Source organism: Ambystoma mexicanum, chromosome 9 (assembly GCF_040938575.1).
Source record: "Ambystoma mexicanum isolate Mex_15411 chromosome 9, UKY_AmexF1_1, whole genome shotgun sequence".
In the NCBI taxonomy this organism is placed as follows: domain Eukaryota; kingdom Metazoa; phylum Chordata; class Amphibia; order Caudata; family Ambystomatidae; genus Ambystoma; species Ambystoma mexicanum.
In genome coordinates this window covers 490185340-490211787 of record NC_090931.1, presented here as the reverse complement: position 1 = coordinate 490211787, position 26448 = coordinate 490185340, and the positions used below count along the sequence as shown (strand labels likewise).

The 26448-nt window shown below is 43.0% G+C and overlaps 1 protein-coding gene across 13 annotated transcripts in view; it reads left to right on the top strand.

The window, feature by feature from the left end:
* Positions 1 to 26448, top strand: part of PITPNM3 (PITPNM family member 3) — a 6156742-nt gene that overhangs the window by 1976777 nt on the left and 4153517 nt on the right. The gene's annotated exons all lie outside the window — the stretch shown is intronic.

Here is a 26448-nt window from a genome sequence, read left to right as displayed (position 1 = left end):
CCAGAAGTTCAATGTCTCCAGAGCCCTGGTTCTCTCTAGGCTTGACTACTGCAATAGCCTCTTTGCTCCCGTCGCGCCCTCCAACTAATTTGACTGCAAGACTGATCCTTGGCCTCAAGCCCAGGGATCCCATCTCTCGAGCCCTACAATCCCTCCACTGGCTCCCGGTGACTGCAAGGATCACATTCAAGACCCTCTGCATGTCTGGGGCTTGGGACCTCTCTACATCCAGCTTTATCTCCTGAAATAACTTGCTGCCAGAGCCCTTTGGTCTTCTGGTGCCAACTATCTGCAGGTCAAACGCTTCTCCAAGCAGAAAGTAGGAGGTAGATCCCTTTCTTCGGCTGGGACCTCCCTCTGGAACAGCCCCCCCTCAGACTTGAACCAGATCTTCTTGAGTTCCAGAAACTTCTCAAGACCTTCCTTTTCTCCTCTTCATTCCTTCTCCCCCTCTTGTGCTAAACTCTCTGTCTGCACTGCGACTGGAGCCTGTTCCCTTCAGAGTCATACAAAGGCCAGACCACGCCCCACCAGTCCCCCCCAGCATCCTTTGCCAGTGCTTGCCCTTGGGTTCCCTTTTCCCAGACTATCCTATCTTAGTCCTTCCTGTCCAATGAACTCTTCCTCCCGTCCCTCCCCCTCTTTCCCCTAGCACTTGCTGCCTTGATCCTACCAGCACTGGCCCACCCCCACCTCTGGGGGTACCCCACTTCTGCACTTCTCCCTCTACACCCCCTTTGTACTTATCACCTTGTCATGCACATGCAGGGTAGGATTGTCACAAGGCCAATATAACCATGTCTTTGTTGTTGCATTCTTATGATTTCCCATAACCCCCCCCCCTTGTCTTTGGCTCCTGGAAACACCTGTGTATATCCACCATACAAATGTCCAATAAATATAAAACTATAGAATGGGCCACCCATGGTAAAGATAAAAGCTAAAAGGTTCAGTAAGTGCTCGATAGTTGGGTGGACTTGCAACATTATCTGCCTAGTACAACCCGTGCTCCTCTTGTTGAAAGTAGTTGGAGCATAGACTAACCGTTTAATCGCAGCTGCAAGAATCGACAGAAGAAACCAATTACCTGAGCGGGCGCAAAAAAAAACAAATCCCCACTGAATACCACCAGGTACGTATAAAACACCACTCTGGTGGACACTGGCCTCAGGCATGGCTACCCGCACACATCATACTACAGCAAGGACTATGACAAATGTGGTCATGCTGTTCACATAACTCTCTGCCTACTCACACCAGACTACGCCTCAACACCTCTGACATCAGAATTGAGCACAGACCTATGACAAATTTGGGGACTCTGGGTACATAGCCAGTCTGTAGAACTCATGCAATCCTCTTACTCCTCTCAGCACTCACCCATATCCCTGACCTCATGGATTGCTCTCTACCAGAACCTGGCCAATCCTGCTAAGCCTTATTTGGCCCAATGCACACATGCATCCTACTAGAATAATGATAGAAGGCGATATATAAATGACAAGTACAATACCAGTACAATACAATCGCCCAAGAGGTCTGTTATTGGTATCCATCACAAGATCAGCTGCTCCAGAGTGGACAATTGATCTTTGCCCAAAACCCAGAAGTATGCCGCAAGTTCATGAACACCCAAACACTTGTCCTGTTCTCGCAGTAGGAACAACTCTTCTCCAAACAATGATCCGCTAGCATAGCTCACTTTTAATTAAGTTCATTCAGACCTATTCACCACCAGTGAAGTTTTAGCATGTCGTGAGAGAATGGGTTTGGGTAGAATTCAGAACCTTTTTTTTATTGCATATACTGTCTCAGGTAAAATCTTGAAGCTGCTGCAAAACTGGCAGTGCTTTTTTCATTGAAATGTGTGCAAATATCACAATAGAGACACTCAAGAACTTCCCTGTGTCCAGAAACTGGCCTCTTTTTCTACTCACCTTGTTCTATCTAGCATCACTAATTTCAGATGTTATTGAGCTGTTTAAATGTATTGCTGCGCTCTACCGCTCTTGCTATACAGACTCAGCCTCTTCTTCAGCCTATCAACCTCATCTTATTTATCAGTACTCAGTTATGTTATGCTACTCTGGGGCATCTTAGTTCTCAATGCACCTCCATAGACCTTTCTGTGGTCTCCGGGATCTCCAGGGATTTCTCTAGGGCCAGCTAGGGTCCGCTCCTTGGCCCCTTCTTTACAGGCTGCATTTTCTTAGGCCTCTCATGCACAGGTCTCTTAGTTTTCTTAGCCTTTACCACAGACTCTGTTTTTCATTACTCAATGATTGTAGACCTCCCCATGACCTCTGCCTCATAGCACTCAATTCTCATAGGCCTCTGGAGAGCCTTAAGTTTACAGCACTCAATTCTTCTAGACCTCTTCACTGCGTTCTTTCATTTAAATACAATGAGTATCCACTTCCCCTCCTTTAGTTCTAACCCTCAGCATTGGACAGTTAGAGCCAAAACATTCTCAATGGACCAAATAATGCTGATTTAAATGAACCGCTTTATTACAGTTGAATTGTGCACATGACATGGAAATCTGTATCAGCATAATGAATCCTATGAGCAGCTCTCAGCGGCTACTTTGTGAATTTAATATGAGTGGCTGATAAATCCCTTTTGGAATCCATTAAGATGGTGAATTGTATGGGGAGGCATGGGTCAGAGTTGTAGTTTTAAGTGCCTCCATTTTCCTTTGAAGCCTTAGACTTAGAATGCATTCCTGTTAATCATGTGACCAACCCAGATTCCTATCATACTGGATGACCACATCTACTCATAAGGGCGCTTTGAAACATAATTTCTTGATGTATAAGCACCTTACAAATGCAAAATAAATAAATAAATACTATATTTCAATGTATTTCTGAGAATATTTCTCTAAAGATGAGCCATGTGGGGGAGGGCAGTTCATTAATCAGAGGCCTTGAGTATGGGATTCCTTTGTAGTGCTGGAACCAATATATTTCTTTGATGAAAGATAAATAGTTCTGTTTTTATTGAGATAGCCAAGCTTATCCACTGGGCATACCTGTATCAGTAATGTGTTCTCATGTAGGTTAAACAGAGGTTTATCAGGCTCACTGAAGAGCCAGCAAAAACAAGTATTCACTATACTGTTATTTGCCATCTAATACTTTCCTATGCCTAATTCCTAATATGTTAAATCCATCCACCTATTTCTGGTGTAATTTTAACATGTCAGCCTTCATTTATGATTTCATCACAGCAAATTCTTTCACATAATGTGTATACATTAAAGTGCATCGGGGACTTATACTGTTGTTTGGGAAAGAAACGTTTTGTTTTATTTGATATTCAGCATTATTTCACATTCTTTGAATGAAATACATTGCATAATAAAAATGCAGACTATGCATAAGATGTACCCCATTTGAAAATACATGGCATGTTGGTTTATGAAATTACAGATGCATACATTGGCTGGTGTCATTTTTTTAACTAGAGAGAAATCCCTTTTTATTCGGCTTTCGCCATTAACATACCACACAATAAAGTAATTAAAGCATACCAAAAAACATAAAATGGTATACAATAAGATCTTAAAATATCTAAATCAAAGTTTAATTGCATTAAATCCAAATGCAGCTTAGAATTGCATATCCAATTTCCGCAAACACAGCTATAACAAATTCACAGAGGTCTCTTAAAACATGAAGGTCATCAATGCACAGACAGAACTCCATTGCCTCGGCTGTAGTTCTAATATTATCATTAATAAAATGGCTTCTAAGTCACAGTCTTCTAATGTCAATCGGGAATTTGCAAATCAGCATACAACGTAGCAGATGTTTGACAGCCCCAGATCCACATGGACAGAGCCTATTATTGGCTAGCCACTCCACATGCCTCTCAATGGTAAAGCATTCAGTCCCACCATTAACGTAATTCTTCTGTACATTGGAGCCTGCAGTTTTACAACACTGTCAACCTGTGGCACACAACGAGCAGCCACCAGATATTTTAGTGAACGTAAGTTCATGCTATGCCTTAACATAATTGAATATTCAAGGTCAAGTCTGACATATTTATTTTGCCATTAGTGAGCTTCATAAAGTCCAAACCCCAGCACTTACACAAATATATGCACTTTTTAAACAAGGGATATTTTAATTGAGGCAACTAAGACAACATTTCTCCCATTGCATTTTTAATATTCAGATTTTCTAGACTGCAGGTAAAGATTTTTATTGCAAATTACAGACATTTTTGCTGCGCTGAAATAGTAACTGGTGTAGAGGAGGAGCCAAGTACCCCTACCAGAATCTCCGCCCCCATGTTGCCTATATGTGCAGGAAGAAGTGTGAAAATGAATAAGAAAGAAGACTGGTGACGTCATACGAAGCAGAATTGACCCAGCCAGAAAAGGCACAAATGAAGAAAGAATATAGACATTTTATAGGATTCGAGGATGAAGTATTGAAGTAAAGCAAGTGTTTGGGAGTGTTCTTTGTGGCTGGTACTCTGCTGGACTGCTGTGTTGTGAGTACCTCTACTAGCTCTACTTGAGGAAGAGAAGGAGCATGCAGATAAAAAAACCTACTCACGCGGAGCGTCGGGGGTGTTTGGGAGTGTTATTTGTGGCTGGTACTCTGCTAGACTGCTGTGGTGTGAGTACCTCTACTAGCTCTACTGGAGGAAGAGGAGGAGGATATAGATAAAAACCTCCTACTCACGCGGAGTGTCGCAGAGTGTTTGAGAGTTTTCGGGAGTGTGTGGCTGTGGGTGGCTGACAATGGACCTTACCACTCCACAAACGCTCTGTCCCCATTTATGGACCACTTTATCAAGAGCAAGGGTACGGTGTCTGCACTCTGCTCCCTCTCAATTCTACAACTAATCTACAATGGACCAAATGGACCAAACGGTACGTGGTTTAAAGGGGGGCATAAATAATGAAATTTCCCCCTTTTTAGTGCCTGTGCCTGTAATTGTCCCCTCAGTGTTAAGGCTAGAGCATAACTCTGCCCCCTCATCGCATGCTCTCTGTGTCGCGGGGTTCCCTGCACCACCCGCTGCACGATGTGATGCCGGCACAACACTCACAAATCACCCAACGCCGTGCCCACACCCCTGAACTTACCGCGCTTGAGATGCGCTTCGATACTGTTGTCCCGGGGCAGGCAAGTGCTTTGGTTGCTTTGGGGGATGATTGCCTGGGGGGAGGAGGAGCAGCCGGCAGGTGCAGCTGTGCATGCACGGCCCGTCTTTCGAGCTGCGAGCCGGGAGGATCAGCTGTGGCAGTTAGTGTTAGGAAAGATTTCGTAATTGTAGGTAATTTTCCTTCCATGTGGCAACCCCTGAACTTTTTGCTGTTGTTTTTCACCTTGTTCTTGGCTTTGCCAGAGAAGTACAGCCTTCTGTCGCACTCCTCTGGGCTTTCGCTCCTTTCTTATGGGGAAACTGACATGCCCTTAAGACAGTCAGTACCGGGGAACGCTGTTTCCCGTAGTTTCTTTTATCATGTTGCGGCTTTAGTGCAACATGACACAAGAGGGCACTGTAAGCTAAGTTACAGCTCTCTTGGGTCTCTAGCCTTCTACGGGCCCTAGATACTCGTTTAGGATGGTATTTGATCGGTGCAAGTAATTCAGGGACGGGAATGGTGGCAGCGATCGTTTCTTTGTATTTTGAGCTCCTTTTGGCGTTCTAAGCGCGTTTTCTGCGCTTAACCCAAAATGGTGGCCTGGCTCCCAAAATGGCCAGACCACGAGTCCTGTCCGCTGACCGTCTTGCTCCCTTCACCTTCCCCAGGTCAAGCCGACCCGGGGCCTTCCTTATTTGGGCATGTACTTTCCCGCGAAACACGGATGCTTTCGCGGGCTTCTACATGTCTTGTGTGTGCCTCCAGGGTGTGGGCTGGGATGTCTGGTCCCCATACACATCCTGGGTGCCAGAGAGTCTAGGGTGGTGTGAATGCCTGGGACCACCGTGGTCCGTGATTGGTCCACGAATGGTGTGAGTGTTGATGAGCGGATCTCCCATTGGGTCCCCTCCGTTTTGGCGCGAAGGGAACCGTGGACAAGAGGGGGCTGGAAACACCACTACCATGTCGATCTCCTGAGTTCTCACGAACGAAGGAATACAGGAGCCAAGTATCCTGCAACCAAGAGGCTGGACCGAGGAATCGCTGGTGACCCGCTAAAGGACTTCTCCTCTGCACTGCTGTCGCCTTGTGAAACCCTTTTCACCTTTGATCGAACCAGAAGGCCTATACTGGTACTTCGACCCTTGGAATAGCGGGAACAGCTATTCTCGGCATCTTCACCATCTCCTGCCAGTAAGCCTTCGGAAGCGTCTCTGGGCCATCCAGTTGACTGACCAGCTTACACGGGAGTCTTGCTCTGTAACCGCCGCCAGGTTGTGTAGTATTTCGAGTCCTTGTCACTCTCACACGCTTCGTACACTTGGCGTTCCCAGGTCGGAAGTGAGTAGTGTACATTTGGCTCAGATACACACGGCCGCTCCGTTGCCCTGCTGTGGTGACAAAACTGTGCAGGTTTCTTCGATTGGGACGTCTTTTTACTCAACACGACGACGAGGCGTTCCCTGCTCTTCTGAACCTGCCAGCTGCTGAAACTGACGCGGAGAAGCCTGGGTCTGCTTGCATCGGGGACCGGTGAGTAGTTTAGCTAGGATCTGGTCGCCCTCCTGCAGGAGCCCATTGCTTTTCCCCACTGTGTAAAACAGCACCCTTTTGCCATACTCGCGCTCTGCTTCTGCCCACTGTGGAGGCTGCGCTTGAGTCGCGGAACTTGTTCTCCTTCATTTGTGCACTGAACTGAACTGCCTGAGTTCCTTAGAAGAGACTCTCCTTTTGCCCGTTGGCACCAGCGTGTGCAGGTACTTTTGAGCACAAGGCTCCACTCTTCGCAGGGCTCGGACTTCCATCTAGTTAGGTGCCTCTGAAGGCGAACTGAGTCTAAAGCATTGTATCGCACTGCCTGTTTTCCTTCCCTGGCAGGTGGACTACACATTTCGTGCATATAACGCTTGCGACTGTCGTATTTGTATATATATTGTGTTGATATGGTATGTGTTGGCTTAATATTGTTATATTGTGATTTTCTCGCTACGGTCATTGTTTTAAAGGCCTTAAAATAAATGTGTATATATTTTTCATATAACAACTGTTTGGAGTAGTTTGTAAGTGATCTTGCTTTGTGTGCTCATTGCGGGCTTTCAGTCACCCTCACCCCTCTTGAGTCCTAGTCTTGACCGCTGCGATCGCTACCTTGATTGGTCTGGCTCGTCCAGAGGTTACCCTGTACCAAGTAATTAGGTTGGCCTTCTGAACTTCTGCACCACCAGGACAGAGTTCAGAAATCCGTCTTAACAGTTAGCATGCTCAGACTCCAGGAGGAAGGAGGTGGAGATACGCGGGCTGCCTTAGCTAAGGGCACACATGCGTGCCAGGGAAATTTGAAAATGTACCACAATGAAAATTGCTTTAAACACGTCTGGGATGGTAATATCCAGAATGAAAAGAACACACAAACAAATGCAAAGCTCCTTAAAAATGCTGTTATGAAACGGCCACCTCGGGCATATTTGATGGCCTCCCTAACTACACCCCCCTTCTCTAAGAGTCCTGGCGTGGCGTGTGCTTCAATTGAGCAATGGAGCACACCAACATGGAAAACATGAGAAGGTGGAAACAAACAAGCGGCAAAGGCTTCAAAAACTTCACAAAAATGAGCAACTTGGTACTGAGGCAAACGAATGCCCAATTAATGGTGAAATTTCCTATGAAAGACAGGAGTCACTAACAGATGAGCATGAAAACTTAACTCAGGGACCAGAGGAGGAATTCTTTATAGCGCCAAATGATCAAACATTCCATGATGGTGACCGATCGGATGCAGGAATGAAACAAATGAGTAATTTACACACCGAAAGGCGAAATTCGCTATTCCTGGCTGATAAGCTAATTTAAGATCTCAAAAATATAAATGCAAAGTTGACCCTCCCAACAGCACAGAGTAACAAACCAACATCTGATGGAAACGTCAAAAATATAAATGCTCCCCTGAATGTGAAGGAAATAAACACCCTTCAAAGCGGTAGTTTAACAGAAAAGAGTGCTGAAGGTCAAAAGGCCCAGTGCAGAACCCATACCGTCCTAACAAACGGAGAAGAATTGCATCCAACACTAGTCCAATGACTATAGATTGCTCACAGAACAGAAAAGGACGCAGCACTGTAATAAAGTCTCTTATTAGTCACAAGGGACACACAGACCAGCTGTGGAAACTGATGTTGTTCCAAGTATGCTTTATTGGTACAATATGTACAGTTCCAGTTACTCTCAGGTATTTACAGTAGTCTGGATGACAGGCCAAGAAGGACAGGGATAGGTAGTACAGTACACATGAAGGAGAAGACCCACCGGCCATCCACTCACTCCAGCTCAGGCCCCCAACTGATTCACTCAGAACATTCATACACTGATGCACTCAACATTCTCCTGGCTGCATCATACATCACATTCTATTGGCAATCACTCCAGGCCAGTGACAAAGTACAAGACTATATATAACATCTCCCTTTCTTACCAGATTCAACCACAACATAACATCTCCCTTTCATACCGGAAGTACCCACGCGTGACATCTCCCTTTCATATCAGGTTCATACACACAAACATCATCCTTTCATTCGGGTGGAGGGAGGTCAGCCAATTGCACATCACTCGCCCACTCATAAATCTAAACACAACCAGAATCTCACACAGATGAACTACATGTAACAGATGAGGTGCTCCTGGCAGCACCGGAGGTCTTAAGCTTAAAACTATACTAAAGGAACAATGGTGAATGCTTAACAGTAACTAATGCAAAAGTGCGCACTATATATATACAGAATGTACATTTGCCGGCAATAAAAAAAAAAAATTCTTTTTTTTTTTTAGGCACAACCCTTGTTCAGTCAGTTGGCCAAACTCTTTATGGTGCAACCCTTATTCAGTCAGCTGCCCAAACTCTTTCATGACGCAACCCTTATGCAGTCGGTTGGCCACTTAAGCATCTCACATTAGAGCGTACGCATATAACATATACCTCAAAAAAGAGTATACATACCGCCACATTTTTCTTTGTGGCTCTGGTGGAAATTTAAAATTCTCACCTGGCTTCAAATATCTCCAAGACTATTTGATTAGTACACGTTAACAGGAATACCCATTAATTAGTACACATTAACAGCACTACCCTGCACCGCGACCATGAACTACAACACGTGTGTCATGGCCGGGATGGAACACATAACAGTGGGCCACAACATCACACAAACTGAGCAAGACAATGGCCCAAAGTCAATTGCAGGGTATCCAATGTAACTAATGTTTTGTTCAACAACTCTCCAAAGGGTAAATCAGACCCTTAACACCATAACCATAACATACATTATTCAGTATATAAACATTTCTTGATGATGGTGGAAATTTGAGAAAATAAAAAAAAAATTATTATTACTTTGTGCTTAAAAAAAAATTAAATTCGTTTTTTCATTTATATTGATAAGTGTTGCAAAAGTCCATAGTGGCTTTTCCACATTCATTAAGAAAAAAAAAATAATCAACATAAAGAAAATAATGTAAATTGTCACGTTTGCATTATTGCCAAACATAATTTTATCCAAAATAATGATGCCAAGGGAAGGGGTATCCCGTAGCTTATTTCACAAATATGCTGCTTGCTCACGTTGTGCCTTTAGTTCCATTGATGTATATAATAATAAAGAAAATGTCTTGCAAAATGTTCCTTTCAGCTCCCCAACTAAAGCTTCCTTAAAGTACGCACACGGCAGCAAGTGTTTTCTCCATCAATCCATTTAACATGAAGAAACGGAACTGACACGTATCACTTCCTTTCATTGTTCGTTCCGCATTCCATGGATCACCATCACCCACTGAATGTTGACACACGTCATCATTCAATAGAAGGGCTGGAGGAGGACAGACCTCACTGGGCCTGTGCTGTCAACCGTCCTTTCACGGAGCATTTTTTGAAATACAGGCAGGATCTTGGATAAAATCAAACTCCAAACTTTATCCATGTTCATTCCACATGGGAGACAATGTTTAATACACAAAAAAAACTTGGCACAACAAAAATGTCTTTCATTACGGGTTGCACACTGCCTTTATCTATTCATTTTCACAGTTAATATTCTGAGTGCATGGAGCTCTGGCGCCACCCGGTGGTTTGCAGAATGTACAGGGTGGTCAATGAAACTGTAAAATGCTCCCATGAAGTTATTGCACTTCATTGACACACACACTGCCCCCAGCTCCTACGCTGAGAGTTATCTTTTTACTTATTAATTTGAACGGGGCTCAAAAAGTTCAGGGAAGACCTGATGGAATGTTCAGTTGTGATGTCACAATGGACCAAGATAGTGAGTGATTAGTCCCGGAAAGTCAGAGTAGCCATTGAGAGAATGAAGACTGCTAATGCTGTGTGTGTGTTGCTGGGCAACAGCTAGCAGCTTTTGAAAATAATGCAGGGTTCTTCTCAGGGCAGCAGTGAGGGTTTTACACAAAAAAAATGCCAATAAAAGGAAAGCATACGTTTCATTTTGTCCGTTTTACACATAAAATGCCAAATGAAAGGAAAGTGTAAGTTTCACTTCGTCCTCCCCCCTCCTCTGACCTGATAGATGGACAGCTCCTGCTGTCTGAAGCACTTTTGGAGTAGGGCGTCTGGGGAAATGTTTTTGGTTGCTGGGGACCTCCCTCCCAGAGTCCAGTGGCACATTATACATTTTCAACCCTGGAGCTGGCAGGATGTTTATTTTTGAGTCTATGGGGGAACGGTGGGTCACTCTTGGGCTGCTTCCCCCCCACAGCTCTCCTTACTGTACATTTTTGTAGCTGCAGCTCCTCAGTTGCACTCTGTCCTTTTAAATTGTATATGTCCATATTCCTGGGTTCTTTAACTCTCGTCGCCAATGTAATAAAGTCTCTTATTAGTCACAAGGGACACACAGACCAGCTGTGGAGACTGATGTTGTTCCAGGTATGCTTTATTGGTACAATATGTACAGTTCCAGTTACTCTCAGGTATTTACAGTAGTCTGGATGACAGGACAAGGACAGGGATAGGTAGTACAGTACACATGAAGGAGAAGACCCACCGGCCATCCACTCACTCCAGCTCAGGCCCCCAACTGACTCACTCAGAACATTCATACACTGATGCACTCAACATTCTCCTGGCTGCATCATACATCACATTCTATTGGCAATCACTCCAGGCCAGTGACAAAGTACAAGACTATATATAACAAGCACCTCTACAGAAAAGGTACAAGATCTTACATACACTAAAGCAAAGGTAGTAAGAAAGCATGTGAATATTGAGAGGATAGGTTCCTTGTCTGACTCTACCGAGACAAGTGACGATAGTTCTTCGGACTCAGATGATTCCAGAAATGCAAGAGGTTTTTCAAAAGTGCGACAACAGAACTACATGAGAAAGCAAGACAATCTACAAGGTACAGGGGTGCCACAAACAGACTGCTACGAATTAGTAGAATAAGTGATAAATCAAGTTAGACCCAATACAATCTCTGCACTGACAATAACCGTGGCCCCACTGATAAAACTTTATGAGCACCTGAATGAGAGCTTTAAAGACCAAATAACTCTGATGGCTGGAGTAAACGCCAAATTAATAAACATGGAGCATGGACAACAAGAAGTGAAAAATCAAACAGCTAATAATCTGAGGAGTAATGATGCCTTTGTCGCACAAATAAGGGATGAACTAAAAAACAGTGCAGATGATAAATGACTCTTGGCCGAGGTAGCACGAGAAGCGTTAATGATTTAAAAAAAACAGCAAATGATCAACAATGAAAATTAACCACAGAGCATCACAGCTGATGCTGCTCCTTCCACCAGATTAAGAGGCGAGAAGGCAAGTAAAAATGACCAAATGGTAGAGGGTACATTTACAACAAGCCCTGTAACTATTACCAAACTACAAATAAACCTTGAAACTGCAACTGAGTCCCCACCACCAAACATTAGTGCGCTAATAGGGTCTACCGAGAATTCAAATGTGAGTCACTTAGATGGTGGGACAGCCATGAACCCATTAGAAATCAAGGAAAATGCCATTGAAAATATTGAAGATGAAGTCGAAGCTAGCCAGCCATCAACCTCGGAAAATGCTGAAGGATTTATTGGACAGGCGGCACACAATCCTGAAATTACTCCAGAGAGAACCCTGGAAAAAAATGGAAAAAACTAAACGTTTGCTATCTTTGACAAAAATAAGAGAGAAAGTACGATCAAAGAAGGAACAATAATTATATACCATCAAAACAAATAAGGAAAACTAAAAATATGCAAATAAAAAAAATCAAACAACAAAAACTTGTGAAAATTTCTGAGAAACATTAAATCATTAAATGTAATGATCCAAACCGCTCCGAGCAAGCTAATGAAAAGTCCTCAGGTCAAAGAACCGGTAGTCTTGATTGAAAAAGCTGAAATTGCACAGACAAATGAAAAAAAAGCAAGTGAACATAATTGAAACCGAGGATGAGGATGATGACTTAATGATAGAGGAACTGGCAAATCTATCCACGTACGAGTCAAATGATGATGAAGTAATAATGAATGAAGAAGAATACAAGGACCAAAACCTGCTTCTAGGCTTGCACGGCACAAGCGAACCGCCGATTAAACAAATCAGAAATACAAACCAGTGGAGAACTTGTACAATGGAAGCTACAGCGGAAAAATAGAAAAAACTGTGTATTCAATTCCAAGAACAAGATGAAAAAACAAAAACACAAAAAAGATGTTTGACACTTGATGAAAGGTGGGCTTCAGCTAATTTTAAATCTGCTGAGAACCTTGACTGCATTCAGACCAAACCGCAAGAAGTAAAATCCAATATCAGAGAGAAGAGATATGGAGAAGTAGCAGGCGGAAAAACTGTCCTAAAGAATAAGGAAAGAGATAAGATATGGAATGAAAAGATTAAAGAGGATTGGAGAGAAGGTAAGAGAATACCATTCGACAGACAGAAGCTGTCGACAAAAAAACAGCAGGATATAACCTCAAACTTCTGCCTTCTTTTAGAAAGGAACTTCTCATCAAGCAACAGGCTAATTCTTAATAGGTATAATGTGCTGAAACTTTTGAACCACCTCTCACAGCTTCGATCAATAACAACAAATGACATTAAAACAGTTGAATTTATACATAATGCAATAACTGATCGTGTATAGCTTCACATTTATTCAAGAGCCATCAGAGACATTATTGTGGAACATACTGCTGACCTTGACGATTTGGGTTTTGGAATATCGGAACCATGGGGTGATTCCCCACATTAAAAAAACCTAGTTTCAGATAAACAGAAACCAAAAACATCTGAACTAATTAATTCACAAAGGAATCAAACCCAATATCAAAAAGTCAACTTTGAAAGCGGTATGAAGAGTTCATACGAAGAAGAAGACATGTCTCTTTGTGCCAAAGATAGAAGTGAACCTAAAAAACAAATCAAAATTACATTTGCCTGCAAAGAGAAAGAAGATCTGACTCCAAGTACCATCAATAATATACAGGAAAAAAATGACGATAAGATATGTTGGAACTGGGTTGCAAGGTCACTAAACTGCCAAGAAAACAAATAATGCCAGCTAGAAAGACCATCGGTTCTACGGATAGGCGCCTGGAACACAAGGGGTTTCATGCACCTGTTTAACTCCAGTCTTGGAGGAATTGGAACCTTACACATCATCTGCCGCCAAGATACTTGGCTTCTTAAACAGCCTCTGGTGGAAGGCTATGAAACAGCCTGGAACCCGGCTATAAAGCAACCGAAAGGAAGACCTATGGCAGGATTATTGACTTTGGTAAAATTAAACCATGGTTTGAGAATAATAAACTCTGCTAATGTGACCCCATACATCCAATATGTGACAGTTGCAATGAAGAACGAGAAAGAGGAAGAGGAAGACAATTCCAAAATCCATACAATTCATTTATATTGGCACCACCACGCCACGGATGAATGGGTATATCTCGATGCAATAGGAGATTTAATAGACACAATACTGTCAAGTGCGAAGAACGCTAAAATTATACTCTGTGGCGATCTTAACATGGAATGTTTAAAAGTGCAAAAAACAATAGCTTCACCAAAAATAAAATTAGATATAAAGAAAAATTGTCTGCTCCTGGCATGGGAAAAAGGGATGAAAGTCTGAGGAATGAAAATGCTATGGAAATACGAAAGGGGATATCCCCCCAAAGTTACTTGGCAAAATGACAATACTAAATCTAACCTCGACTACTTCTACGTCTCAGAAAATCTACTGCCAAACATTGAAGATCTAAAGGTAATTGGAATGCAATACAGTGATCATGAGCTGATAAGAATTACCATGCAAGGACCAAATAAGAAAAATCAATTGAGATGGACCCACGATGCCTACAGTACACCAGGCAGAAATCGTCTAAGACTAAAAGAGCAACAGATTATAACAATGACAAATCTGTTAACAGGACAAAAAAATAAAACAAAACCTGGACCAAATAGAATATCCTCTCCTTCTACAAGCATATACTGAAACCTTCAAAGGAAACAACTTAAATAACTGTAAGAAAATCCATGTCTATGACAGTGAAGTAGTCTGCAAAAAACGAGAATTGAGAAAAATAATTAGGGGTTGAAAAAAAAAACCTAGTAAGGACTACCTGAAACACAAACATTAAGCGCAAAGAAGCTATAAAAACTGGCTGCGAACGCACAAATATGCGATGGCTCAAAATGATGCTGAAAAAATGTTGCAAATCCTATCAGCAAAAAAAGGCCGCCTGTTTTGCGAAGTGATAAACAATTTAGCAGCTCCCCAGCAGGCAATTCAAATTAACATGGTGCTGGAAACGACATGGATTGAGCACTTTACGAATCTATTTACTAAAAATACTGACAGCAAGTTTAGCGAGCAAAATACACCTGTACATTGGGACATCTCCATTGATAAGGTTGATATTCTCGAAAACATTAAAAGGCTGAGCTCTTCTCGAGCGCCCGGTCCGGATGTACTTACAAATCATACATTAAATCTACATCCAGAGGCCTGGGCCGAGTTCTGCTTTACCCTATTCAAATACATCATCGAGGAAAAATGAATTTCAAACTCGTGGAAAAGCGCTATAATTGTGCCAGTGTGCAAAAAGGGATTAAGAACAGACCCCAAAAACTACAGACTAATCGCCCGATTAGATTGTGTGCGGAAAATCTTTGCAACACAACTGTTATTACAACTGACAGATTGGAAAAAAGTGGCAGGGGTGGCCGACCACCGCCAAACTGGTTTTGTAAAAGGGGTTGGATGCGGACTCAATCTAATGCTAATCAATCTATTAAAAATTGACGCCGGAAGGGAAAAATCTAAAGTCTACTTAGCCTTTGTAGACTTGGCCCACATGTTCGACAGTATTGATCGAGAGCTCTTGTGGACGAAACTTAATAAATGGGGGTGCCCGAATAGCCTGCTTGCTGTGATTAAACAACTTTATTCTGGCACCACTATAAAAGTCAGATTGGACTCGCAAGGAACACTTTCAGCACCTATTGGAACATCAAGAGGTGTCAAACAGGGGTGCCCTCTTGGAGCCACCTTATTCAGTGCATGTATTTCTGATATAGAAAGAGCATTCGAAACAACCAGATATTTTGCCCCGAAAATAAATGGAAATCAACTTGGTCATATACTATACGCTGACAACATCGTGCTTATGGATGTGACCCTGATTAGGCTACAAAGGAAACTGACGGCCTTAAAAGAATATACAGACACAAATCGCCTTGTGATCAACCCAAAGAAAACCGAGATACTGGTACTTCAAAACCTAGTGGGAGCAAATAACCAGCGAAAATTCACTTGCAAATCGATCCGACTCACGATGAAAACCCTGTACTTGGGAGTGATGATAAACTCCAGTATTAATGACGACAGCATGGTGATGAAAATTCGTCGGAAATGCAAAGCCTTAGCAGCTCAAGGCGTTGTCATAAATAAGAAATACGGGAAATTCACCTTAAAACCGACCATAGAATTTTATAAAGCAAAGGTCATGTTTGGCTGTCCTGCTGAGACATGGTTGTGGTGTGAAAACACAATCTGGGAAAAAGTGCCATCATTGCCCAGAGGGACCCCAACTGCTTGTACTCGATATGAGCTTGGTTTAACTTCTATTAATGCTAAGGTGATGTGGAACATGCTGTCAGTATATCGGAAAGTGTTCGGAGCAGATGATCTACCTCAATATCAAATGCTTCGAAATGAGGAAAAATATTCTAAAGTGTCTGTATTGAGTATGTGGAAACAAACTTGTACGAATACTCTAAAACAACTACAAACAGACAAATTAATGCTGATCCAGAACCGGAATGCTGTAAAAAAAAAACGATGGGAGCTAGACTGGTGTGAAAACCAAGCACAAAGATCAGCCCACAGATGTATGATTGAAAATGCCTCCGAAGCACGGGCATTCAACACTCCTTCTAAATATCTCCAAAACTTTCCATGTATTAAAAGGAGAAACATCTACCTGAAATTTCGTATGAACTTGTTCAGAACCAAAACAATCATGAATATAAGAAATAAAGACAAAGTTTTTGACGAAGATTGCAGATTTTGTAAAACTGAAAAAGAAATGCTAAAACATCTTGTACTATACTGTACAAAATTAGGAGATCTAAGAACGGTACAATTGGGACCAGAGTTTCTAAAGAGGCCGCATTTAGAAGAAGATTGGTGGAACATAATCTCTGAAGGAACAGACTTCAACCTAATCTTCACATTAACATTTTTTCTAGAGAAATTGGAATGCACAATGGCGGACCATACTTGAGCTAGTGCATCGGGGCTCAGAAATAACTCTGACCAGGTCCCTGATAGAAGCTCATAAAAGTCAACGATATACGTTACCACTGCACATTTTCGAATCTTTGTTGAATTGATTGAAAGTGCATTAATATGTAGAAATGTTTTCTCTTTTTTCTTTCTTGTCTTTTTAATTTAAGTGCTTTAATGTTGAAAATGTAGAATATTTTAAAAGTTTGTAATGAACTATATAAAATAATTTTTTTTTTAAAAAAAGCAACATTTAGGGATCGAAATGAAGATTGCTCATGCGAAGAAACACTGAAGAAATGCAAAGTCATTTTACAATTGTACAGATGCTGTAACGCAAGCAGACAAAGTTATCCTGAGGCTGGCTACGTAGTAAATAGCCTGCAGCGATGCGCCAATATATATTCATAGGAATATATATTCCTAATTTCCACAATGCACTTTAGCAAACTTAAACCCTGTTAATGGAAAAGGCTTGAAGTATGGCGCCGTTGAAAATAACTGATGGCGAAGGAGAATTCAAGAAAGGCTGGCTGGCCCAGTATCAAGATCCGAAGCCGCCGTGAGCCTGGTTATCTGCTTAAGAAGCTACATGAAAGTGAGAAAGAAGCAAACTCCCGTTTGAGGTGTAATGGAAAAACACTGAAAGTGGCAAGAGTTCATCATTCAATAGTATTTTATGCAGTGAAGGGCTCGAAAATGTGGTCTCCGGTCACATGGTCATGATGGAAATAGACTTTGGGTAGAGCTACAACGAAACCAGAAGATAAGACCATGGCACACTCCCTTTTATTCTCAGACACATTGAGCCTCTACAAGGACAAGTTCAAAGCCTTAATTGAATGGCAGACCGCAGGAGTGATGATAGATGTTGGGCTAATTGGGTGGGGAGGCATGATCAGGCCCACCCTCCCAGCACCTGGGGTAACCAGCTTGTGTGGTGCTAGCGTTTGGATTATTCCAGAAGGGTACGAGCGTGCCAACCAATTATAGATGGCCATGTATTAGAGAGCCCTATAGTTTGTGTAACCAATAGGTTATTGTGTATTAGTATGACAAGGAAGATGACTTGCACTTGGGATGGGCTTAGTTGTCCACCTGATCTTAGAGACCCAATCACAACTCCCGACAGTATGGAACGTATACCTTGATGTTCCCTTTAAGACTATCACATCCCCTAGAAGGTTTTCGTAGTTTACCACGTAGGATGACATCATTAGCGATTCATTATTAGTATAAGAATGTTTTTTTTATGTGATGCTTTGAGAGAAATCGAGCGAACGTCCGTTGATGTCTGTTGTAACTCCCTGTTTTAGATAATTGTTAATAAAAAAGTACAGTGTTTCCCAACTTCCTGAGTCGATCTGATTATTGATGTATGAGTAGGTTCTGCATCCCCATCGATCTCTAAGTATTGCTATCTTGTCTTAAAGGGCTCCAGGACTCGGGGTTCACCTGGTAGCAGAGGATGGTTAAAGATGCGTTGACCAAGTAGGCTTTTAAGGGTCTCGGAATATCAGACATCCTGTGCCATTTAGCTTGAGGACCGAGAGGCTACCTGTGGATAGCCGTTGACCTAAAAGTTCTTGCATGACAATAGAGATAGGTGGGACGGGTCCCTCTTTCATGAAATCCCCTCCTGGTTTCCACAAGGAGCTGAGCGGACTGAAAGTGACGGTGAACGGTTGAGGAGGAGACAATCCCGAGGGTCAGGAGCTGGAAAGCGAATGATGAGTAGATTGAGAAAGGTGGCAAAAATGAATGAATAATAATTGGGGAATGTGATGATAGGGAGGAAGTAATGGAGGGTTGGTTGGGTGTTTAGTTAATGACCAAGAGTGTTGAATAAAGGTATATGATGAGGTGTGTCACAGATAGCCCAGAGTCCTACATTCAAGGAATGTTTAGAAGAAGTTATTTCAAAATCCAAGTGGATAAATAGACGACACATGGACAAGGTCTGTGAAAGGAAATAACAAACTCCCAGCAGAGCATTTTTAGGGGCAAGAATAGCAGCGAGGAGCGCTGAGAAAAGATACATGTTGGGGACCGGCCAGTCTGTCTGTTTGTGTATTGTATGTATTTTATGTACAAGGAAAAGAGTTAGATGTCAAAGAGCAACAAACAATAGGTTGTGTTAAGAGGTTGAGAGCAAATAATGTATTTATTTAGTCATTGTTGATGTTGACTGAATAGGTAGATTAAAGTGAAGTGTGAAAAAGAGGCTTGGAGTGGCGACGATTGGTGCATGCTCATATTTATTGTTTTTCCTCAAGCGTATTTTTGTGTAAAATAACGGTAAGTATCAACAGTCTATCAAGACTTCTCATAATGCAGGACGTTACTCCACTAATACACCTGTGTAAACAATTGCCAAAATACGCACCCAAGCTTAAGCAATATAGTGCAGAATGGGTTAACAGCACGGCAGATAAAATGTTCATGCCATGGCTACACGGGGATCACTGTCAAAAGTGGTTTTACAACACATGACCACATACTTGCATGCTGCATACACAGTAAAGACATTGGAAAAAAGGTTAGCTAGCTTAGAGCTTTGGAAGATTTATCAGGAGGAACAGGAAGATCCGCCTCCTGAGGACTGGATGCTTAACCAGTGTAAAGAGGGGGGTGTTGAGTCTTCTGCTCCACTTACCTCACCTGAAGTAAAGGGCAATAGTTCAAAAGATGATGGAGTATATCCCTTAAGGGAATTAAAAGCAGCGACAGGGTATAGTAACCCGATACATGAACTGCCTGCTTATAGCAGTGACTAGAATCCAGAAAAGACCTCAGGAAAGGAAGTGATATGTAAAGTCTTACAGGACAAAGAGAAAAGTGAACAACCAAATGTGACCCTAGAAAGAGAATGAGAAATAAAGAGATGGAAAGGAGAAAGAGACAAGGCTGATGAGATAGCACTCATACAGAATGAATGGATGGGTGGACAGATATTGCTCAAACTTGATAGGAAGAGCATCAAGGAAGTAAGGCAAGAGGAAGATCAAGACAAACGGGATAAAAAAGACAGGGAACAAGAGAAACGATTAAAAGAATATGAGTATAAAAGAAAGAGCAGCCAAAGACAAGAACAGATGTAACAGGAAGAACTAAGAAAGGAAGAAAGAATAGAGAAAATACGATAATAGACAAAGAGCAATCAAAGAACGAGACAGGTTAGAAAAGAAGAGAGAAGAAGAGGAAGAACAGAAATTGAGAGATAAAAGAATGCAAAACACAGAGATGAAGAGGTGTGTAGGGCAAATGAAAGAAGGGAAGCGAAAAGACAGGAATAAGAAAGGAAGAAAGTGTTAGAGGGGAAGCGAAGAAACAAAGGGAATATGACAAGGAAATGAAACGAAAGAGTAGACAGAGGGCACGCGACATTGATCGCATTGAGAAAGAGCTAATGGAACCAAGCCCAGTAGTATTATGGGGCGATATAGAGGAGTTTCTTCGATCGCAAGAAGCAATGCCAGGACCATCTGGGGTAATCCTAGAGGAACAGTTTGAGATAGGAAGTATCGGAGACAGAATCAATAAAGCCTGTCAGGATATGAGGACATAAAGTGAGTCAAGGAATAGGGGAAAAGAAGATCAACCTATAGCTGCCCAATTATGAGGCAAAGAGGGAAGTCCATTTAATCTTGAGCACAGAGCCCTGTCTCTGGACAGGCTGACTCTAAACAGAGATGAGAAAGATGGCAGTCATACTAGTTGGGGACAAGATATGTCAGATGAAGACAGAGAAACCGTGGGGAGAAGGGTGCAAGTATATGCGATCCTGAGGGATGCTTTCAGACAGATAAGGAAGGAAGATGGTCAGATCTAGACCAACATAAATAAAGGATGCCAGAGCCTATGGTGTACCCAGAACGACCTAAAGGGCGATCTCAAAGTGAGAGGGGAGAATCATCACCATATTGTTTTTGTTGGTTGTTGTTTGTTTATTTGATAATGCGCACCAAACCCTCAGGAGCTGGGCACAACAGTTACAGTAATCTTTTAAGCTTAATTACAGCATGTCATTACATAGGAGTAGAACAATTTACAGTGCATAAGAAACAATTTACAATTTAGAATTTATACAGTTTGGTACGGGGTACATAATACACAATCGAGCGATGGTAGGGGCAGTAGTATCGTACCTGCAGGGTCATACACATAGTTCAAAGATAGAATCACAGGTTCATATGTGAGCAGACTGAGGTTATTACCAGGTAGAAGGCAATCAGGAACCATTTTCCCTGCTATGGATAGGCAGACGATGGGAGCCAATTGTGATCTTGGGATTTCGCAATTCCCTTTATTAGAGAAAGGAGGGGTCAGACCGTAGTATATCCCCTGGCCCCAGATGGATAAAGACAATTTAAGGTGCAAACTTCCTAGTTTAATGACAGGTGTGGGAAAATTGATTTATGAGTTAGAAAAAATTACATGAGGAAATACCTTAGTCATAGGGGACATTAAGGGTCCTCTAGCAGCTATCCTTGGGGAAAGGGCTGATGCCATTTGGACGAGAGCAGGATACTCAAGTGTCACAGCACAGAACACAGTGCAGGATGGGGTGCTGTTTAATACCTATAGGGTGGCAGTCTGGAAAGCGCTTAGAGTACAATATCCTGATACGACGGATATGGGTGCAATATGCCACATAAGATGAAAGAGGACGAAGATCTGCTTGCTTACATTAAAAACTTTCAGGCACAGTGAACTTTGGAAACTCGAGAGCTGTGGGGCAAATCAATACTTGTATTCTATCATATTTTGTCAAGGACTGCCAGAACAGGTACAGAGGCAGCTCAAGAAGTTAGTGGGTATGTAAGCAAAACCATGGGCAGAAATACAGTTAACTATTGCACATCAATGCCGACTGTTGCAAGAAAAGAATAAGAAGAGGGAAGATGCTAGGAAACTTGAGGAAGTTAAATTAGTTCAGAAGAAATTGTCAAAGTATGCTACAGAAGGAGCGGTACTGATAAGCGGAGAAGGGCTGGGAATGAAGCAAGCCACTGGTATGTCACAGGCAAATAATCAATGTCAATCAGACCAAGAAGGGAATGGGTTCATACTGAGATGCAGGGGAACTGGTTTCAGAGGGAGGGGAGATTTCCAGAATAATCAAGGAGGCTTCCAGAGTAACCAAGGTGGTTTTCAGAATGTGCAGAATGATAATCAAAGCATGCAGGGAGGGCAGATTAGAAGACTCCCTCCTGTGTGTTGCACCTGTGGAATGAAAGGGCATATTGCACAAACATATGGGAGCCAAGGGTATGTACAGAATGGGCAATTCTTAAGAGGGGGACAGCTTATCCTCCAACATATAGCTCACAAAATAGGGATGTGTTCACCCAAGATCAGACACTGTATCATGGGAAAGCGTTGCCACTGCAACAGACTTTACAACCACAGCAAGTACCATTGAATCCGTCGCAAGGGCAGTCACAGCATGCACCCATGCAAATACAGCAGAGTGCAAACACAGGACAGTTGTTGACTCCTAGATTAGGGGGTGTCTCTGTCGTGGGAGGAAGTCCTTTTACAGGTACGGGAATAAGCATATACACACAATAGGACGGCTCACAGGGTGACTTGATGTGTTCAGTACTATCGGTGACACCAAATCCTCAAGAGGAACCAAGGGTTGATGTTACCACAGGAGGCAAATCCTTTTCTTTTTTAACAGACACAGGGGCAACTCGCTCATGTATATGAGAGGGAAAGTTTCAGTTATTAGGAAGTGCCATGCATGCTCAAGACTTCTCTGGAGCTACAAGTAGAGTTCCTTTTACTGAGAAATTACCAGTCTCTATAGGAGAATGTGATATGTCTGTCCCATTATTGCATTCAAGTTAGACACCAGTTAATATTCTAGGCTGAGATCTCATGACCAAGCTAAATATGACGATTTCTTTCACTGATGAAGGTATAGTGTGTTCCACGCCAGGAATACATTATTAATTGTGGGCACCATTATCATGGCATTTTCAGGGCTAATAGCTCTGTGAGGAACACTATTAGAGCCAGAAGTCTTTCACTATGGGGTACGCATTTTGTTAACATGGCTACCTGGCTTAGTGGCCAAGATTATGAGAACCTGTTACATTTCTGTTCAGTATAAGAACAACAGGGTAAATTCAGAGGACATACGGAAGAACAATTACTTTCCTTAACCGTTAACTGAAGACAATATGTTATCACAAAACAAGGGTTCTTTAGGAGAGAAGTCATTCAAAACTACAGTGCACTTATTAATCATACATTAACACACCAGGCCTCATCACGAGTTAGGCGGTAACGCCGGCGCTAATAGCGCCGGCGCTAATAGCCCTACCGCCAAACACCCTGGCGCTATTAGCACCGGATCACAGGTTTGGCGGAAGGGTTATTGCCCATTCCCCATTGGGCCCATTCAGGAATTCCTCATTCCCCATTGGGCCCAATGGGAAAATTTGCGCTATTACCACCAGTGGATTTCCCGCCAGTGGTAATCACGCCAAAAATCGGCAAATTTGCTGCAGATTTCCCCCCAGCTTAGAGCTGGGGGGAAATCCACCAAAGCCATGATCTGGTGGACCCTTAAATGCAGTGGCAATAGCGCTACCGCCGCATTTAAGGGTTACCGCCAGACTCGTGATGAGGCCCACAGTCTAAAAAGGAGACAACCCTGCTGGAAGCTGACCCTGGGGAAGAACACCCTGTCCCTATCAGGGGTGCCTTTCCCTAGGTGGCGTGTGGTGCAACGCCTATCTAACAGAGATAGTAAGGGAAGCTTTCCCTAAATTACTACAGCTATGGCATATACCTAACAAAACTATTCGACATACATCAAGAACAATTCCAACCAGCTGTTAAAAGGACGGCAGAACTGTACATTAGATTATACCGTAATAGCTCAAAATTGGTGCAGGTAACAACCTGTCACCAAGCTGGCTAGTTTGATTCCAAACAGAATTCTATGTTTAATTATTCCCTTGGGTGTTGGAGCCAACAAATGAAGTTGGAAAGTTCACTAAAGGAGACTGTTACACTTTGGCAGAGAATGGCTTCTCTGCGGAGTACGTCACATTCGCAGACTCCCTTGTGGAGCAGATACAGGTTGCCATGGCGCCTGTACAAGCTCCAGCGGAACCCGTGTCAGCTGACACGTCTCGTACATGGAGGACTTGTATGCAAGCTACGCCCCCTTACGGGTTAAAACTGCCGTCTTCCAGAGGGCTTGTTGCTGCTAATTGTAGTGTTGCTTGCTATCTCGGTTACGTCCGTTTCCTTCGTGAAACTCCTGTCACGAAGCCCTGATTTTGATCTCCTGGTTCCGACCCTCGCCTGACTTCTAGGTTGTTTCCTCTCCTCCTCTATTTGGCATTGTTTATAGACCGTTACTGTACTGACCTGCACCGCCCCTGACTGCCTTGTCTCTCTCCCTTGTTACTGCCATCATCTCCTGGCATCGACGTGGAACGTTACTGGATTGCTTTACCCCGCTCCTGCTGCCTTCTTGCAGTTCACTCGCAAACAGTGTCCTGGAACACCTCAGCTGCTCCGATCCTTGTCTGGGGGGTGTGCCTACATTTCGTGTTCCAAGGTAACTCATACTTTGAACTTTTATTGGGAAAATCTGCCAGCGCTACCTCTGCTATACTGCTCCACACTTACCTACTGCCCCTGTTGGGATTCTAAGACATCTCCTTTTTGCTGGACTTTTGGGACATTTACTGGATTACAATACTTTATGAACTGGTCTTCAAGTGCATATTGTGACGCTTTCCTGAGTTTGCACCAACCCGATACTAGTGCGACCCTCGTGCCGCCCGGGTTTACTTCCCTGTACTAACTTACCTGTTTGTTATTTTATTCTGCCATTTTCTCCATCCTGGACATCATTAACCCTTGAGAGTCCCACAATTCAGGTCTGTTGTTTTTGGTTATTTACCCTATAGGAAGAAACTAATAGAATACTCACACTCATATATATATTGGGTTTATTTTTCTTTGTAGATCCATCCCATCACAGGGGAAACTCCACTACAATCCTTGCCTAGGTATGTTCCATCAACTACTGTTGCTTGATTACTTTACTTGTTCCTCACAGCACTGCTAATCCTCTTTGTATTCCTTTACAGCATTGGTTATTGGCGGTGTGTGTTTTCCTCGCTCTTTTATTCAATTGACACCTCTGCCTGTTCAGATCAAAACAGCAGAGAGGTACATGGTAGAGAAGAGCCCCTCTTTTGAGGAAGCCTGAATCTTGTATTCAGGGGAGCTGGAATATTGGAGGCTGAATATCGATTCCTGTATAACTATCGTCTCCAAGGTCATCTAATCCAGATTTCCTGACCTACATACGGAGCGGTGAGTAACAGAATTAGCAGCCTTAACAATGTCCATGGAGGCCAGCAATGCTTTGAATCAGATCGTGCAAATGGTCACGGATCAGCAAACCGACTTGACCAATGCACAAGAGGCATTGCGCCAACGTATGGATGCTATCCAGGCCTTGGTAACTACTCCAGCCTCACATGCAACAGGCACTGGTGCCACGGCTTTGGGGTCCGGTTTCCCAGCTTCCAAACAGGAATCAGCCCCTATTATGCTTACCACCCAGTTTCCTCTGGCTCCTCCAGAACGCTTCCTGGGTGATCCTAAACAGTATAGGACATTCATTAATCAATGCAAACTACACTTTTTGTGCCCTCCTGCTTCTTTCCCTACTTCCACGACTAAGGTTGCTTTTGTTTTGTCACATTTGGGTGGCACCGCGGCCGCCTGGGCAAACCCATTGTTAGAATCGAACAGTCATGTTCTCTACAATTGTGATGCCCTTCTTACTATGATGAGTAAAGTGTTTGCTACACGATATACTACTCAAGCTACTGACTTGGAGCTGCTGAAGCACAGACAAGGGAACAATTCCCTAGTGGTTTATTTGGCCCAGTTTAATCAGCTGGTAGCTGTGACTGATTGGCCCGAAGAAAAGAAGACTGTGGTCTTCTACCAGGGTCTCTCTGACTAATTAAAGGACATTCTCGCCACTGTCCCAGTTGTTCCCACAGCATTTGGGGAGTTGCTTGATTTAGTCCTTCAAATTGATGCCCGTAAAGCTGAAATGCGTGGAGAGAAGAAACCTGCCCTGTTCGCTTCAGCACCTGCGGATACCTCATCCTCAGCACTTCCTGCGCCGGAACCTATGCAGATTGGAGTGGTTCGGGGTCCGCTCATGCCTGCTCAGCGAGAATACTGCAGGTCGCATAATCTCTGCATGCATTGTGGGGCCTCTGAAAATTTGCTGCCCGAATGTCCCAAAAAGCCCAAAACAAAGGCGGGAAACGCCAAATCCCGACAGTAGATGGATTCCCTACGTCGGGAGGACCACCTATGGACTCTCCGATACAGAATCCTACTCAGTTGTTCCGCCTTCCTGTTACCTTTTCTTTGACACATTGAGGTTAATTTCAGGCAAAGGCGGTGATAGACTCGGGAGCAAACGGTAATTATGTTGATCAATGCTTTGCCTCTATGTCAGGGATACCACTG